The 16,019-nt window shown below is 46.5% G+C and overlaps 1 pseudogene; it reads left to right on the top strand.

Annotated features, from left to right (window-relative positions):
* The window catches only part of LOC123158535 (uncharacterized), a 28,122-nt pseudogene extending 13,328 nt beyond the window's left edge, over nucleotides 1-14,794 (top strand).
* The last annotated feature ends 1,225 nt before the right edge of the window (nucleotides 14,795-16,019 follow it).

Below are 16,019 nucleotides of genomic sequence, written 5' to 3'. Positions count from 1 at the left end.
CTCCTTCTTCTTCTCCTTTCCTCTTATTATTTTCCTTTTTCTCCTTTTCTTTTTAAATCGATATCTACTAACAACCCAAAATGCACTAACCTAAATCGATATCTACTAACAACCTAAATAAAAACGACGACGACGACGGCTCACAACGGGGGTGGCCGGCGAGGACGACCGTGGGGGTGGCGACGGCGACGGCGGTGGGGGCAACGACGGCGACGACAAGGCACAGGGTGACGACGGGGCCGGCGCGGCAACGGTGTCGGAGGTAGGGCGACGGCGGCGACGGGCGCGGGCGATGGGGTAGAGGGCGACGACGGTGACGACCAGGCACAGGGCGACAGCGGGGGCGGCGCGGCGATGGTGTCGGAGGCAGGGCGACGACGGCGACGGGCGCAGGCGACGGGGCAGAGGGCGGTGAAGTGGATGAAAATTTCACAAGTCCTGCTTATATAGCTAGAGCATTGGTCCCGGTTTCTGGCACCAACCGGGACCAATGCCAACCTTTAGTCCCGGTTGGTGCCACCAACCGGGACCAAAGGTCTCTTTTCAGCAGCCCAAAGGGCGGGAAACAGAGGCCTTTGGTCCCGGTTGGTGCCAACAACCGGTACCAAAGGTGGCCATTGGTCTCGGTTACCGGTTTGTGCCACCAACCGGGACCAAAGGCCTCGTGCTGCCCATGGCCAGAATTTTAGTCCCACCTCGCTAGTTGAGAGGGGCGCGCAGTGGTTTATAAGCCCCACTGCCGCACCCCTCTTGAGCTCCTCTCGATCGCAGGCTAACAGGCCTATTGTCACTGCTATGCCTGTTGGGCCTACTGGGCCTTGTGCAGGCCTGAATCCTGGCCCATTGTAGGGTTTCTAGTCGTATTCAGGCCGTATTGGCCCAGTAGGTGGCATTTTTTATTTTCCCAGTTTTTTTTCTGTTTTTTGCATTATTTATTTTCTTTTGTTTTTTGCTTTATTTTTTATTTCCTTTTGCTTTTAGGTAAAAAAAATATAAACTTTCTGTTAGTGCCATTTGTTTTCCATTTTAAATAGTTTAAATTTGAAATTTTTGAAATTTGTGTGAATCACTAGTTTTTGAATAACTTTACTATAAACATAGATTTTTGAGTGATTATTTTTCCCGCGGTTTAATATTACTGTGCTTTATCATTATATTCAAAAAACAGAAAATAATTTTGGTAATTCTTTCTTGCTTCTAATGTTTTGAACAGAAAATAATTTATGATAATTTTGGTTGCATAAATTTTATATAATTTTAGTCTTAGTAATACTAGAGGTTTATAAAAGTTTTTTGAGTTGATTCCTTTTTCTATTGGAGTTTTACAAAAGCTTTTTAGTTGATTTTTTTTTGCTATTGAAGGATATTATAGTTTTGTTTTAGTTGATCATAACAGAATATTTTAATTGATTACATCATTTCACCCACATAGCATGCGCTAAAAAGTTGAGATGGTTACAATAAAAACTGGATGCACTTCGTTTTCTTCGCTTGTGACTGCAGTGATATTCTACATCAAAGGCATCATCATAATAGTTGTTGATAGAAAGTCTTCACTTTTTCTTCGCTTGTGTTCTTTGCTTATTGCGCTGTAACCATGGATAATCTTCATCGTTTAACAGGGTGCTTGGGTCAGCCTTGACTTTGAAGGGAGGAATTTCATGAAACTTTTCATAATCTTCAGACACGTCTGTCTTGCCCTCCAATCCCACGATGTCTCTTTTTTCTGAAAGAACTATGTGGCGCTTTGACTCATCATATGATGTATCCGCTTCCCTATCTTTTCTTTTTCTCGGTTTGGTAGACATGTCCTTCACATAGAAAACCTGCGCCACATCATTGGCTAGGACGAATGGCTCGTCTGTGTACCCCAGATTGTTCAGATCCACTGATGTCATTCCGTATAGTGGGTCTACCTGTACCCCGCCTCCTGACATATTGACCCATTTGCACTTAAACAAAGGGACCTTTATATCATTTCCATAGTCAAGTTCCCATGTGTCCACTATGTAGCCATAATATGTGTCCTTTCCCCTCTTGGTTGCTGCATCAAAGCGGACACCACTGTTTTGGTTGGTGCTCTTTTGATCTTGGAGATCGTGTAAAATGTATTCCCATTTATCTCGTACCCTTTGTAGGTCATTACAGTCGAAGATGGTTCCCTCGCCAACGAGTACAAGTCATCAGAAACAGTTTTGTCACACCTGAGACGTGTTTGGAACCAACTGCCGAAACTCCTGATGTGTTCACATGTAATCCAGTCCTCACACTGGTCCGGGTGTTTGGAGCGCAGAATGTTCTTGTGTTCATCGACATACGGGATCACCAAGGTAGAATTCTGTAGAACCGTGTAGTGTGCTTGAGACCAAGAATGCCCGTCCCTACATACTATTGAGTCCCCTCCTAGCGTGCCTTTTCCACCCAGTCTCCCCTCATACCGCGATTGAGGGAGACCTATTTTCTTAAGATCAGGAATGAAGTCAACACAAAACCCAATGACATCCTCTGTTTGATGTCCCATGGAGATGCTTCCTTCTAGCCTAGCGCGGTTACGGACATATTTCTTTAGGACTCCCATGAACCTCTCAAAGGCGAACATATTGTGTAGAAATACAGGGCCTAGAACGACAATCTCATCAACTAGATGAACTAGGACGTGCTTCATGATATTAAAGAAGGATGGTGGGAAAACCAGCTCGAAACTGACAAGACATTGCGCCACATCGCTCCTTAACTTTGGTAGGATTTCTGGATCGATCACCTTCTGAGAGATTGCATTGAGGAATGAACATAGCTTCACTGGCTAATCAAACGTTTTCCGGTAGAAGCCCCCTCAATGCAACCAGAAGCACTTGCGTCATAATCACGTGGCAGTCATGAGACTTTAGGTTCGGGAACTTTTTCTCTGCCATATTTATTATTCCCTTTATATTCGATGAGTAGCCAGACAGGACCTTCATACTGAGCAGGCATTCAAAGAAGATTTCCTTCTCTTCTTTGGTAAGAGCATAGCTGGCAGGACCTTCATACTGCTTTGGAGGCATGCCGTCTTTTTCGTGCAAACGTTGCAAGTCCTCTCGTGCCTCCGCTGTATCTTTTGTCTTCCCATACACGCCCAAGAAGCCTAGCAGGTTCACGCAAAGGTTCTTCGTCACGTGCATCATGTCGATTGAAGAGCGGACCTCTAGGTCTTTCTAGTAGGGTAGGTCCCAAAATATAGATTTCTTCTTCCACATGGGTGCGTGTCCCTTAGCGTTTTTCGGAACAGATAGTCCGCCGGGACCCTTTCCAAAGATTACTTTTAAATCATTGACCATAGCATGCACGTGATCACCGGTACGCATGGCGGGCTTCTTCCGGTGATCTGCCTTGCCTTTGAAGTGCATGCCTTTCTTTCGACATTGATGGTTGGTCGGAAGGAATCGACGATGCCCCAGGTAAACATTCTTCTTGCTTTTGTCCAGGTATATACTTTCGGTGTCATCTAAACAGCGCGTGCATGCATGGCATCCCTTGTTTGTCTGTCCTGAAAGGTTACTGAGAGCAGGCCAATCATTGATGGTGACAAACAACAACGCATGCAGGTCAAATTCCTCCTGTTTGTGCTCATCCCACGCACGTACACCGTTTCCAATCCACAGCTGTAAAATTTCTTCAACTAATGGCCTTAGTAACACATCAATGTCGTTGCCGGGTTGCTTAGGGGCTTGGATAAGAACTGGCATCATAATGAACTTCCGCTTCATGCACAACCAAGGAGGAAGGTTATAGATACATAGAGTCACGGGCCAGGTGTTGTGATTGCTGCTCTGCTCCCCGAAAGGATTAATGCCATCCGTGCTTAAACCAAACCATATGTTCCTTGCGTCACCTGCAAACTCCTCCCAGTACTTTCTCTTGATTTTTCTCCGCCGCGACCCATCAGCGTGTGCTCTCAACTTCCTGTCTTTCTTACGGCCATATCTGTGCCATCGCATCAACTTGGCATGCTCTTTGTTTCTGAACAGGCGTTTCAACCGTGGTATTATAGGAGCATACCACATCACCTTGGCAGGAACCCTCTTTCGGGGGCGCTCGCCGTCAACATCACCAGGGTCATCTCGTCTGATCTTATAGCGCAATGCACCGCATATCGGGCATGCGTTCAAATCCTCGTACGCACCATGGTAGAGGATGCAGTCATTAGGGCATGCACGTATCTTCTGCACCTCCAATCCTAGAGGGTAAACAACCTTATTTGCTGCATACGTACTATCGGGCAATTCGTTATCCTTTGGAAGCTTCTTCTTCAATATTTTCAGTAGCTTGTCAAATCCTTTGTCAGACACAACATTCTCTGCCTTCCATTGCAGCAATTCCAGTATGGTACCGAGCTTTGTGTTGCCATCTTCGCACTTGGGGTACAAACCTTTTTTGTGATCCTCTAGCATGCGATCAAACTTCACCTTCTCCTTTTCACTTTCACACTGACTCTTTGCATCAACAATGACCCGACGGAGATCATCATCGGGCACATTGTCTGGTTCCTCTTGATCTTCAACAGCTTCCCCCGTTGCAGCATCACAGTATTCAGGGGGCACATAGTTGTCATCGTACTATTTTTCTTCGCTGTCTTCCATCATAACCCCTATTTCTCCGTGCTTGGTCCAAACATTATAGTGTGGCATGAAACCCTTCTCAAGTAGGTGGATGTGAAGGTTTTCCGGTTAGAGTAAGACTTCATATTCTCACAGATAGGGCATGCACAACACATAAAACCATTCTGCTTGTTTGCCTCAGCCACTTCGAGAAAACCATGCACGCCCTTAATGTACTCGGAGGTGTGTCTGTCACCGTACATCCATTGCCGGTTCATCTGCGTGCATTATATATATAATTAAGTGTGCCAAAAACCATTACAGAACATCATGAATAGATAATTAAGTGACCAAATTAATAGAACTTCATCATCACATTAAAACCAAAGCACATACATAGTTCTCGTTGAACAACATATAGCTCTCTAGAGCATCTAATTAATTAAACCATACATTGAAACTATGTAAAACATTTCAATGCGAAAACAAATGCGATCATAATCGCAACCAATGTAACAATTGATCCAATGGCATAATGATACCAAGCCTCGGTATGAATGGCATATTTTCTAATCTTTCTAATCTTCAAGCGCATTGAATCCATCTTGATCTTGTGATCACCGACGACATCCGCAACATGCAACTCCAATATCATCTTGTCCTCCTCAATTTTTTTTCCTTCAAGAAATTGTTTTCTTCTTCAACTAAATTTAACCTCTTGACAATAGGGTCGGTTGGAATTTCCGGTTCACATACCTCCTAGATAAATAAAATCTATGTCACGTTGGTCGGCATAATTGTCATAAACAATAAATGAGCCAAATAGTTATAAAAATAATATATACCACATTCGAATCATAGACAGGACGAGGGCCGACGGGGGCGGATACCAAAACCATCGCACTATATAATAGGAAGCAATAATAAAAGTAAGAAAATTAGAGAAATATCTATCTAATCATACAAGTAAGAATTTTCTTTCTTTCAGAAAGAAGATAAGACCAAGAGGCTCACCATGGTGGTGCCGGCGATGAGATCGGCGCGGGGCAATCGACGACGGTGAAGACGGGGATGGGACATGACGGACCGCTAAACCTAGACAAATATCCAGGAAAATGGAGCTTGGAGGTCGAGCTTCGAGAGGAGAAAGCTTAACTAGTGTGGCTCGGGCATTTCATCGAACACCTCGTGTGCATAGGAGGTGAGCTAGAGCACCACAGAGCTCTTCCCTCGCCGGCCTGAAAAAACAGAGCAGTGGAGTGCTCTGCTCGCGGGCGAGGGGTATATATAGGAAACTCATTGGTCCCGGTTCGTGGCATGAACCGGGACTAAAGGCCACCCTTTGGTACCGGTTCAAGCCAATGACCGGTACCAATGGTCGTGGGCCAGGAGCGAAGCCCATTGGTCCCGGTTCATCCCACCAACCGGGACCAAAGGTGCCAGACGAACCGGGACCAATGCCCCCACGTGGCCCGGCAGCCCGCCTGGCCTCACGAACCGGAACCAATGACCCCCTAGGTCCCGGTTCGTGACTCAACCGGGACTAATGGGATTACCAGGCCCGAACGTATGCCCTATTTTCTACTAGTGATATACATCAGAATACATCTAATCGATTATTAGTCTAGAAGTGATCATCAAGAACATGCATAGTGGGATGCTTGAGTGACCAATTTTCCATATTGGTTTGTAGGAAGGGATCCACTAGATGTGGTGATTGTGTATGCCTTTGAGTGCACTGAATCAACCCCAGCCTGGTACACGGTGGATAATGGGATCTTTTGGTTGCTTCAAGAGAAGTTGACACACTTCCCTGAAAGTTGCATAGGTTGCATCTACATTGACATGACCCCAAACACATACACATCCGACATGAAAGTAGTTGACCCAAATGAGATGAAGGAAACTGGCTACACGAGATTCGCATGGCATAGAATGACATGTACTAAAAACATGGCATCAGGACTTGCCGACGCGCATAAAATGATCAGCAACCACGGGCACCACAATGGCATCATATTGTTCTTCTCTGATGGCTTGATAAACAAGGGGGACTTCTTTGATGGAACTGAAAACTTTATCTCCAAAGTGCATGTCCACACATTTACCCTCGGCGGGGACGCATATAACCATGTATGTACTAGATTAGTGTTTATCAATCTAAATGATGATCGTCTCATGAATAAGTTTTATTTATTCCTATATATTATATATATGCTAGGTCCTCCACTCCATTGCAACAAATTCTCCAGGTGGGAAGTTCCACACCAGCCCTGTTCCAGAAAGGCCAAACCTATCAACATCCTTCTCCAAGCTACTGGATAACCTACTTGGCAGAACCCGAGAGGATGATGAGAGGCCTGTTAGTTCCATTTCAGGTATATCTACATATGAAGGTCCAATCCAGTCTGTTAGTTTAGGATTGATCATCAAGAACATTTTATAGTGGGATGCTTGAGTGACCAATTGTCCACATTGGTTTGCAGGAAGGGAGACACTATATGTGGTGATTGTGTACGCCTTTGACAGCACTGAATCAGCCCCAACCTGGTACACGGTCGATAATGGGATCTTTTGGTTGCTTCAAGAGAAGTTGACGCACTACCCTGAAAGTTGCATGGGTTACATCTATGTTGACATGACCCCAAACACATACACATCCGACATGAAAGTAGTTGACCCAAATGAGATGAAGGAAACTGGCTACATGAGATTCGCATGGCGTAGGATGACCTGTAGTAAAAACATGGCATCAGGACTTGCCGACACGCATAAAGTGATCAGCAACCGCGGGCACCACAATGGCATCATCTTGTTCTTCTCTGATGGCTCGATAAACAAGGGGGACTTCTTTGATGGAACTGAAAACTTTGTCTCCAAAGTGCCTGTCCACACATTTACCCTCGGCGGGGACGCATATAACCATGTATGTACCAGATCACTGTTTATCCATGCAAATGATGACCGTATCATAAATAAGTTTTATTTGTTCCTATATATAATATATATGCTAGGTTCTCCACTCCATTGCAACATTTTCTCCAGGTGGGAAGTTCCACACCAGCCCTGTTCCAGAAAGGCCAAACCTATCAACATCCTTCACCAAGCTACTGGATAACCTACTTGGCGGCCCCAGAGGAAGATGAGAGGCCTGCTAGTTCCATTTCAGGTATATATGCATATGAACACCCAATCCAATATGTTAGTTTAGGAGTGATCACCAAGAACATTTCCTAGTAGGATGACATTCAATTGCTCATACTTGTTTGCAGGAAGGGAGCAACTAGATGTGGTGATTCTGTACGCCTTTGACTGCACAGAATCAATCGCAGCCTGGTACACGGTGGATAATGGGATCTTTTGGTTGCTTCAAGAGAAGTTAACCCACTTCCCTGAAAGTTGCATGGGTTACATCTATGTTGACATGACCCCAAACACATACACATCCGACATGAAAGTAGTTGACCCAAATGAGATGAAGGAAACTGGCTACATGAGATTCGCATGGCGTAGGATGACCTGTAGTAAAAACATGGCATCAGGACTTGCCGACGCGCATAAAATGATCAGCAACCGCGGGCACCACAATGGCATCATATTGTTCTATCTCTGATGGCTTGATAAACAAGGGGAACTTCTTTGATGGAACTGAAAACTTTGCCTCCAAAGTGCCTGCCCACTCATTTACCCTCGGCGGGGACGCATATAACAATGTATGTACCAGATTAGTGTTTATCCATCCAAATGATGATCGTCTCATAATTAAGTTTTATTTATTCCTATATATAATATATATGCTAGGTTCTCCACTCCATTGCAACAAATTCTCCAGGTGGGAAGTTCCACACCAGCCCTGTTCCAGAAAGGCCAAATCTATCAACATCCTTCTCCAAGCTACTGGATAACCTACTTGGCGGAACCCCAGAAGTTGATGAGAGGCCTATTAGTTCCGTTTCGGGTATATATACATATGAACGCCAATCCAATCTGTTAGTTTAGGAGTGATCACCAAGAACATTTCATAGTAGGATGCCATTCAATTGCTCATACTGGTTTGCAGGAAGGGAGCCATTAGACGTGGTGATTGTGTATGCCTTTGACTGCACAGAATCAACCCCAGCCTGGTACACGGTGGATAATGGGATCGTTTGGTTGCTTCAAGAGAAGTTGACGCACTTCCCTGAAAGTTGCATGGGTTACATCTATGTCGACTTGACCCCAAACACATACACATCAGACATGAAAGTAGTTGACCCAAATGAGACGTAGGAAACTGGCTACACAAGATTCGCATGCCGTAGGATGACCTGTACTAAAAACATGGCATCAGGACTTGCCGACACGCATAAAATAATCAGCAACCACGGGCACCACAATGGCATCATCTTGTTCTTCTCTGATGGCTTGATAAACAAGGGGGACTTCTTTGATGGAACTGAAAACTTTGTCTCCAAAGTACATGTCCACACATTTACCCTCGGCGGGGATGCATATAACCATGTATGTACCAGATTAGTGTTTATCCATATAAATGATGATCATCTCATAATAAATTTTATTTATTCGTATATATTGTACCAGGTTCTCCACTCCATTGCAACAAATTCTCTAGGTGGGAAGTTCCACACCAGCCCCGTCCCAGAAAGGCCAAACCTATCAACATCCTTCTCCAAGCTACTGGATAGCCTACTTGGCGGAACCCTAGAGGATGATGAGAGGCCTGTTAGTTCCATTTTAGGTATATCTATGTACAAACCTCCAATCAAATATGTTAGTTCATCAAGAGTTATCACCAAGAACATGCATATATATAGTAGGATGCTTGAATGTCCAATTGTCTATACTGGTTTGCAGGAAGGGAGCCACTCGATGTGGTTATTGTGTATGCCTTTGACTGCACTGACTCAACCCCAGCCTGACACACGGTGGATAGTGGGGTCTTTTGGTTGGTGCAAGAGAAGCTGACCCATTTTCCTGATAGTTGCATGGGTTACGTCTACGTCGATGTCACCCCAAATACATACACGTCGGGCATGAAAGTAGTCGACCCAGCTGAGACAAAGGAAACTGGCTACATGGGATTCGCACGACACAGGATGACCTGTGGCAAAAAAATGGCATCAGGCCTTGCCGAGGCGCATAAAATGCTCAAAAACCGTGATTATCACAACGGCATAATCTTGTTCTTCTCTGATGAATTGATAAACAAGGGCGACTTTTTTGATGGAACCGACAACTTCATCTCCAAAGTGCCTGTCCACACATTTACTGTCGGTGGCGACACATATAACCATGTATGTATGAATTAAGTGTTGTTTGAGTCAAAATCATTGCTTCTGAATTAATCTAATGTATGCCTTCCCTGTGTGATAGGGTCTCCAAGCCATCGCAACAAATTCTCCAGGTGGGACATTCAACGCAATTCCAGTTCCAGAGAGACCGCATCTCTCAGTGCCCTTCTCGAAACTACTGGATAGCCTCCTTAGCGGCACAATGGAGGACAGAAATCATCAATAGTGTGGGTGATTTGTTCAAGTCTCAGAAACGCGCGCAGGCACTCCATTTCAAACAGCTTTGATCATTTTGTTGGATATTTGCCCTCCGGATCGATCACATCAGAATAACACGAACACCCGCGCACAAAAAACTGATAGCCAAGGGGCCCTTGTCGTGCCCTCTTTTTTTCCTCTTTATTTTTTTTTCTCCTTTTCTCTGGTGTTCTCTCTTCGTTACAAAAACTCACGCGACCTGGTGTATATATATACACACGGCCTCACGCACGAGCTAGCTATCCGACTCGTGCAAGACTTCCAATACAGACACACCTAATCTAACCGGACTAGTACAAGGAAAGCTAACACAAGCTAACCATGAATCCTAATCTGATCTCAACTACTACTACTATAGTAGGACACGACTAGGTCATGGCACGCAAGCCGTCACACTGACGCACACTTTCCTAATTACCGGCTGCGCTGATCACCCTAGTACTAATCCTAATTGAACTAGACTAGAACCTCACACACGTATAACTTGTACTTGCCAAATTAACTACCATAATGTTTGGATTATTCCAACATTCACCCCCTAATCCAAACATCCGACGCTTTTTACTCAACGAGACACGCAGACGATCACCTCTTCATCTTGTCCCATCGATTTCCTCCGGTGACGCGACTTAGCGGACCACAGCTTCTCTCTCCTTGCAATGATGGCCACCACATCATCACCATCATACTTTTGTGCCGACTTGAAAACTGAAACCAACGATTATCCGGACTACCAGCCACGCTGCCGCATCTTAGCGTGCTACATGCAGACTAAACACATAGCCTCATGCAGGAACTCGACTTAACCGGTCGCGTCCATCTTCACGTTGATCTTCATTTTCACGTCGGTTGCTTGTGCACGGGGAGGCACATCTTTTCACCCGCCACATCTTCTTTATCATTGTCGTTGGTGACACAACTTACCAAACGACGCCTCCTGTCCAGCAGCAACACGATTCGCCATATACGTGCAACTCATCTCCACCGTATATGAACTCGCCGGAATTCCACGACCACGAACGGAAACACAAGGCACAATTTCCTTTTTCCATCCGCCCAATATCTCAATTCTCCTCTGCCAATGACGCATCTCAACTGCAGCAGAAGTCTCACACACCTGAGCTCTTGGCCGCACCTTACAAGAACTCATGTGCACACCTTGACGACAGCTCGCAACTTTGTCGCCTCTTCCTCGCTCCCCCAGTGATGATCTCGATGATTTCCTTCGTGTCGCAACTTTGGCACCTCCATAATCATCAACAATCACCAACGCCTTGCCGACGACAACCCTGTCGTCTCCCTCCAGGTCGTTCCGCCGAACGACAATCACCTGTCACCTCGCTTGCGACAACACGCTCACCACCTTTTCACCGTCGCTCCGCCGAACGACTACCGCCTGATCCTCCTCGTCGCTGCACTAGCGACTGTATCGCTCGCTCCTCGTCGCTACATCAGCGATTGTATTGCCTGCCCCGAGGCGCTAGCAGGGTCGCCACCCCGGGGCAAGCGCAGCTTCACTGCGACCTTGCTCTAGATACCAATTGTTGGAACTCTGCCCTCAGGATCGATGACATCAAATTACGATGAACACGCACACGAAAAACTGATAGCCAAGGGGCCCTTGTCGTGCCCTCTTTTTTTCCTCTTTATTTTTTTTCTCCTTTTCTCTGGTGTTCTCTCTTCGTTACAAAAACTCACGCAACCTGGTGTATATATATACACACGGCCTCACGCACGAGCTAGCTATCCGACTCGTGCAAGACTTCCAATACAGACACACCTAATCTAACCGGACTTGTACAAGGAAAGCTAACACAAGCTAACCATGAATCCTAATCTGATCTCAACTACTACTACTATAGTAGGACACGACTAGGTCATGGCACGCAAGCCGTCACACTGACGCACACTTTCCTAATTACCGGCTGCGCTGATCACCCTAGTACTAATCCTAATTGAACTAGACTAGAACCTCACACACGTATAACTTGTACTTGCCAAATTAACTACCATAATGTTTGGATTATTCCAACATTCACCCCCTAATCCAAACATCCGACGCTTTTTATTCAACGAGACACGCAGACGATCACCTCTTCATCTTGTCCCATCGATTTCCTCCGGTGACGCGACTTACCGGACCACAGCTTCTCTCTCCTTGCAATGATGGCCACCACATCACCACCATCATACTTTTGTGCCGACTTGAAAACTGAAACCAACGATTACCCGGACTACCAGCCACGCTGCCGCATCTTAGCGTGCTACATGCAGACTAAACACAAAGCCTCATGCAGGAACTCGACTTAACCGGTCGCGTCCATCTTCACGTTGATCTTCATTTTCACGTCGGTTGCTTGTGCACGGGGAGGCACATCTTTTCACCCGCCACATCTTCTTTATCATTGTCGTTGGTGACACAACTTACCAAACGACGCCTCCTGTCCAGCAGCAACACGATTCGCCATATACGTGCAACTCATCTCCACCGTATATGAACTCGCCGGAATTCCGCGACCACGAACGGAAACACAAGGCACAATTTCCTTTTTCCATCCGCCCAATATCTCAATTCTCCTCTGCCAATGACGCATCTCAACTGCAGCAGAAGTCTCACACACCTGAGCTCTTGGCCGCACCTTACAAGAACTCATGTGCACACCTTGACGACAGCTCACAACTTTGTCGCCTCTTCCTCGCTCCCCCAGTGATGATCTCAATGATTTCCTTCGTGTCGCAACTTTGGCACCTCCATAATCATCAACAATCACCAACGCCTTGCCGACGACAACCCTGTCGTCTCCCTCCAGGTCGTTCCGCCGAACAACAATCACCTGTCACCTCGCTTGCGACAACACGCTCACCACCTTTTCACCGTCGCTCCGCCGAACGACTACCGCCTGATCCTCCTCGTCGCTGCACCAGCGACTGTATCGCTCGCTCCTCGTCGCTACATCAGCGACTGTATTGCCTGCCCCGAGGCGCTAGCAGGGTCGCCACCCCGGGGCAAGCGCAGCTTCACTGCGACCTTGCTCTAGATACCAATTGTTGGAACTCTGCCCTCAGGATCGATGACATCAAATTATGATGAACACGCACACGAAAAACTGATAGCCAAGGGGCCCTTGTCGTGCCCTCTTTTTTTCCTCTTTATTTTTTTCTCCTTTTCTCTGGTGTTCTCTCTTCGTTACAAAAACTCACGCGACCTGGTGTATATATATACACACGGCCTCACGCACGAGCTAGCTATCCGACTCGTGCAAGACTTCCAATACAGACACACCTAATCTAACCGGACTAGTACAAGGAAAGCTAACACAAGCTAACCATGAATCCTAATCTGATCTCAACTACTACTACTATAGTAGGACACGACTAGGTCATGGCACGCAAGCCGTCACACTGACGCACACTTTCCTAATTACCGGCTGCGCTGATCACCCTAGTACTAATCCTAATTGAACTAGACTAGAACCTCACACACGTATAACTTGTACTTGCCAAATTAACTACCATAATGTTTGGATTATTCCAACATTCACCCCCTAATCCAAACATCCGACGCTTTTTACTCAACGAGACACGCAGACGATCACCTCTTCATCTTGTCCCATCGATTTCCTCCGGTGACGCGACTTACCGGACCACAGCTTCTCTCTCCTTGCAATGATGGCCACCACATCATCACCATCATACTTTTGTGCCGACTTGAAAACTGAAACCAACGATTACCCGGACTACCAGCCACGCTGCCGCATCTTAGCGTGCTACATGCAGACTAAACACATAGCCTCATGCAGGAACTCGACTTAACCGGTCGCGTCCATCTTCACGTTGATCTTCATTTTTACGTCGGTTGCTTGTGCACGGGGAGGCACATCTTTTCACCCGCCACATCTTCTTTATCATTGTCGTTGGTGACACAACTTACCAAACGACGCCTCCTGTCCAGCAGCAACACGATTCGCCATATACGTGCAACTCATCTCCACCGTATATGAACTCGCCGGAATTCCACGACCACGAACGGAAACACAAGGCACAATTTCCTTTTTCCATCCGCCCAATATCTCAATTCTCCTCTGCCAATGACGCATCTCAACTGCAACAGAAGTCTCACACACCTGAGCTCTTGGCCGCACCTTACAAGAACTCATGTGCACACCTTGACGACAGCTCGCAACTTTGTCGCCTCTTCCTCGCTCCCCCAGTGATGATCTCGATGATTTCCTTCGTGTCGCAACTTTGGCACCTCCATAATCATCAACAATCACCAACGCCTTGCCGACGACAACCCTGTCGTCTCCCTCCAGGTCGTTCCGCCGAACGACAATCACCTGTCACCTTGCTTGCGACAACACGCTCACCACCTTTTCACCGTCGCTCCACCGAACGACTACCGCCTGATCCTCCTCGTCGCTGCACCAGCGACTGTATCGTTCACTCCTCGTCGCTACATCAGCGACTGTATTGCCTGCCCCGAGGCGCTAGCAGGGTCGCCACCCCGGGGCAAGCGCAGCTTCACTGCGACCTTGCTCTAGATACCAATTGTTGGAACTCTGCCCTCAGGATCGATGACATCAAATTACGATGAACACGCACACAAAAAACTGATAGCCAAAAGGCCCTTGTCGTGCCCTCTTTTTTTCCTCTTTATTTTTTTTCTCCTTCTCTGGTGTTCTCTCTTCGTTACAAAAACTCAGGCGACCTGGTGTATATATATACACACGGCCTCACGCACGAGCTAGCTATCCGACTCGTGCAAGACTTCCAATACAGACACACCTAATCTAACCGGACTAGTACAAGGAAAGCTAACACAAGCTAACCATGAATCCTAATCTGATCTCAACTACTACTACTATAGTAGTACACGACTAGGTCATGGCACGCAAGCCGTCACACTGACGCACACTTTCCTAATTACCGGCTGCGCTGATCACCCTAGTACTAATCCTAATTGAACTAGACTAGAACCTCACACACGTATAACTTGTACTTGCCAAATTAACTACCATAATGTTTGGATTATTCCAACACATTTCCTATGTTGAACTGCCATATACTCTGTAGTACTATCTAATAAGTGAGTGCCACTAACATGTGTGTGCATAAATTGCATGGATGGGATTGTCTCTGTCTCGTTTTTCTTGTAACCAAACTTTTTTTTAGGGTCACAACTAGGACCTAATCGACAAGGTTACAATCATTTTTCCAGATCTCATTTAGCTCTACAGGGACCGAGGCCATCTGGAAGAAGTCCCCTGTGGTTTTCGCTCTGAACGCCAGGCAGTATGCTAGTCTGTTCCGCTCTCTCTTAGTTCATCCAATCCTGTAGGAGGTGAACCCATCCAGCAGAGATCTGACATCAGCAATGATCGGAAATAGACAAGATTGACTGGCCTCTCCCGGTGCAAGCGCCCTGGCCAGTGTGAGACAATCCATCTCCAACTCGATTGGGCCATTATAGACCTTCATCAGTTCCCGGAGACCATGCATGCAGCGCTGCCATTCCTTCTGCCTCCTCCACTGACGAGCATCATTCAATCCTTTGTCCCATCGACAGCAGAACCAGCCCCTGGTGGTCTCTCGCCACGGCTCGGCCTGTCGTTTGCCCCGTATCTACCTCGAAGGCTGCGTTAGTGTTTAACTTGATCGTACCGGCTGGCGGACATGACCATAGAACAGTAGCGTGCGTTGGAGGAGGCTGGTGCTGCTCCCGGTATAGATTTATGTCACAACTCTGCGTCTCATTTTCTGATCTCCTCTGGGAATTCCTGATCTCCTGCTCATACTTAATTAGAAAGCCTACCGAATCCGAGATAGGTTCCTTACCATTGCCGTGCACTATGTTGTCATGCAGAAACCAGGCCCGCCAAAGCAAGAGCAGAAT

Source organism: Triticum aestivum, chromosome 7B, assembly GCF_018294505.1.
Source record: "Triticum aestivum cultivar Chinese Spring chromosome 7B, IWGSC CS RefSeq v2.1, whole genome shotgun sequence".
NCBI classification, from domain to species: domain Eukaryota; kingdom Viridiplantae; phylum Streptophyta; class Magnoliopsida; order Poales; family Poaceae; genus Triticum; species Triticum aestivum.
Note: the sequence above shows the minus strand (reverse complement) of the source record. Positions and strands in the feature narration are given on the sequence as shown.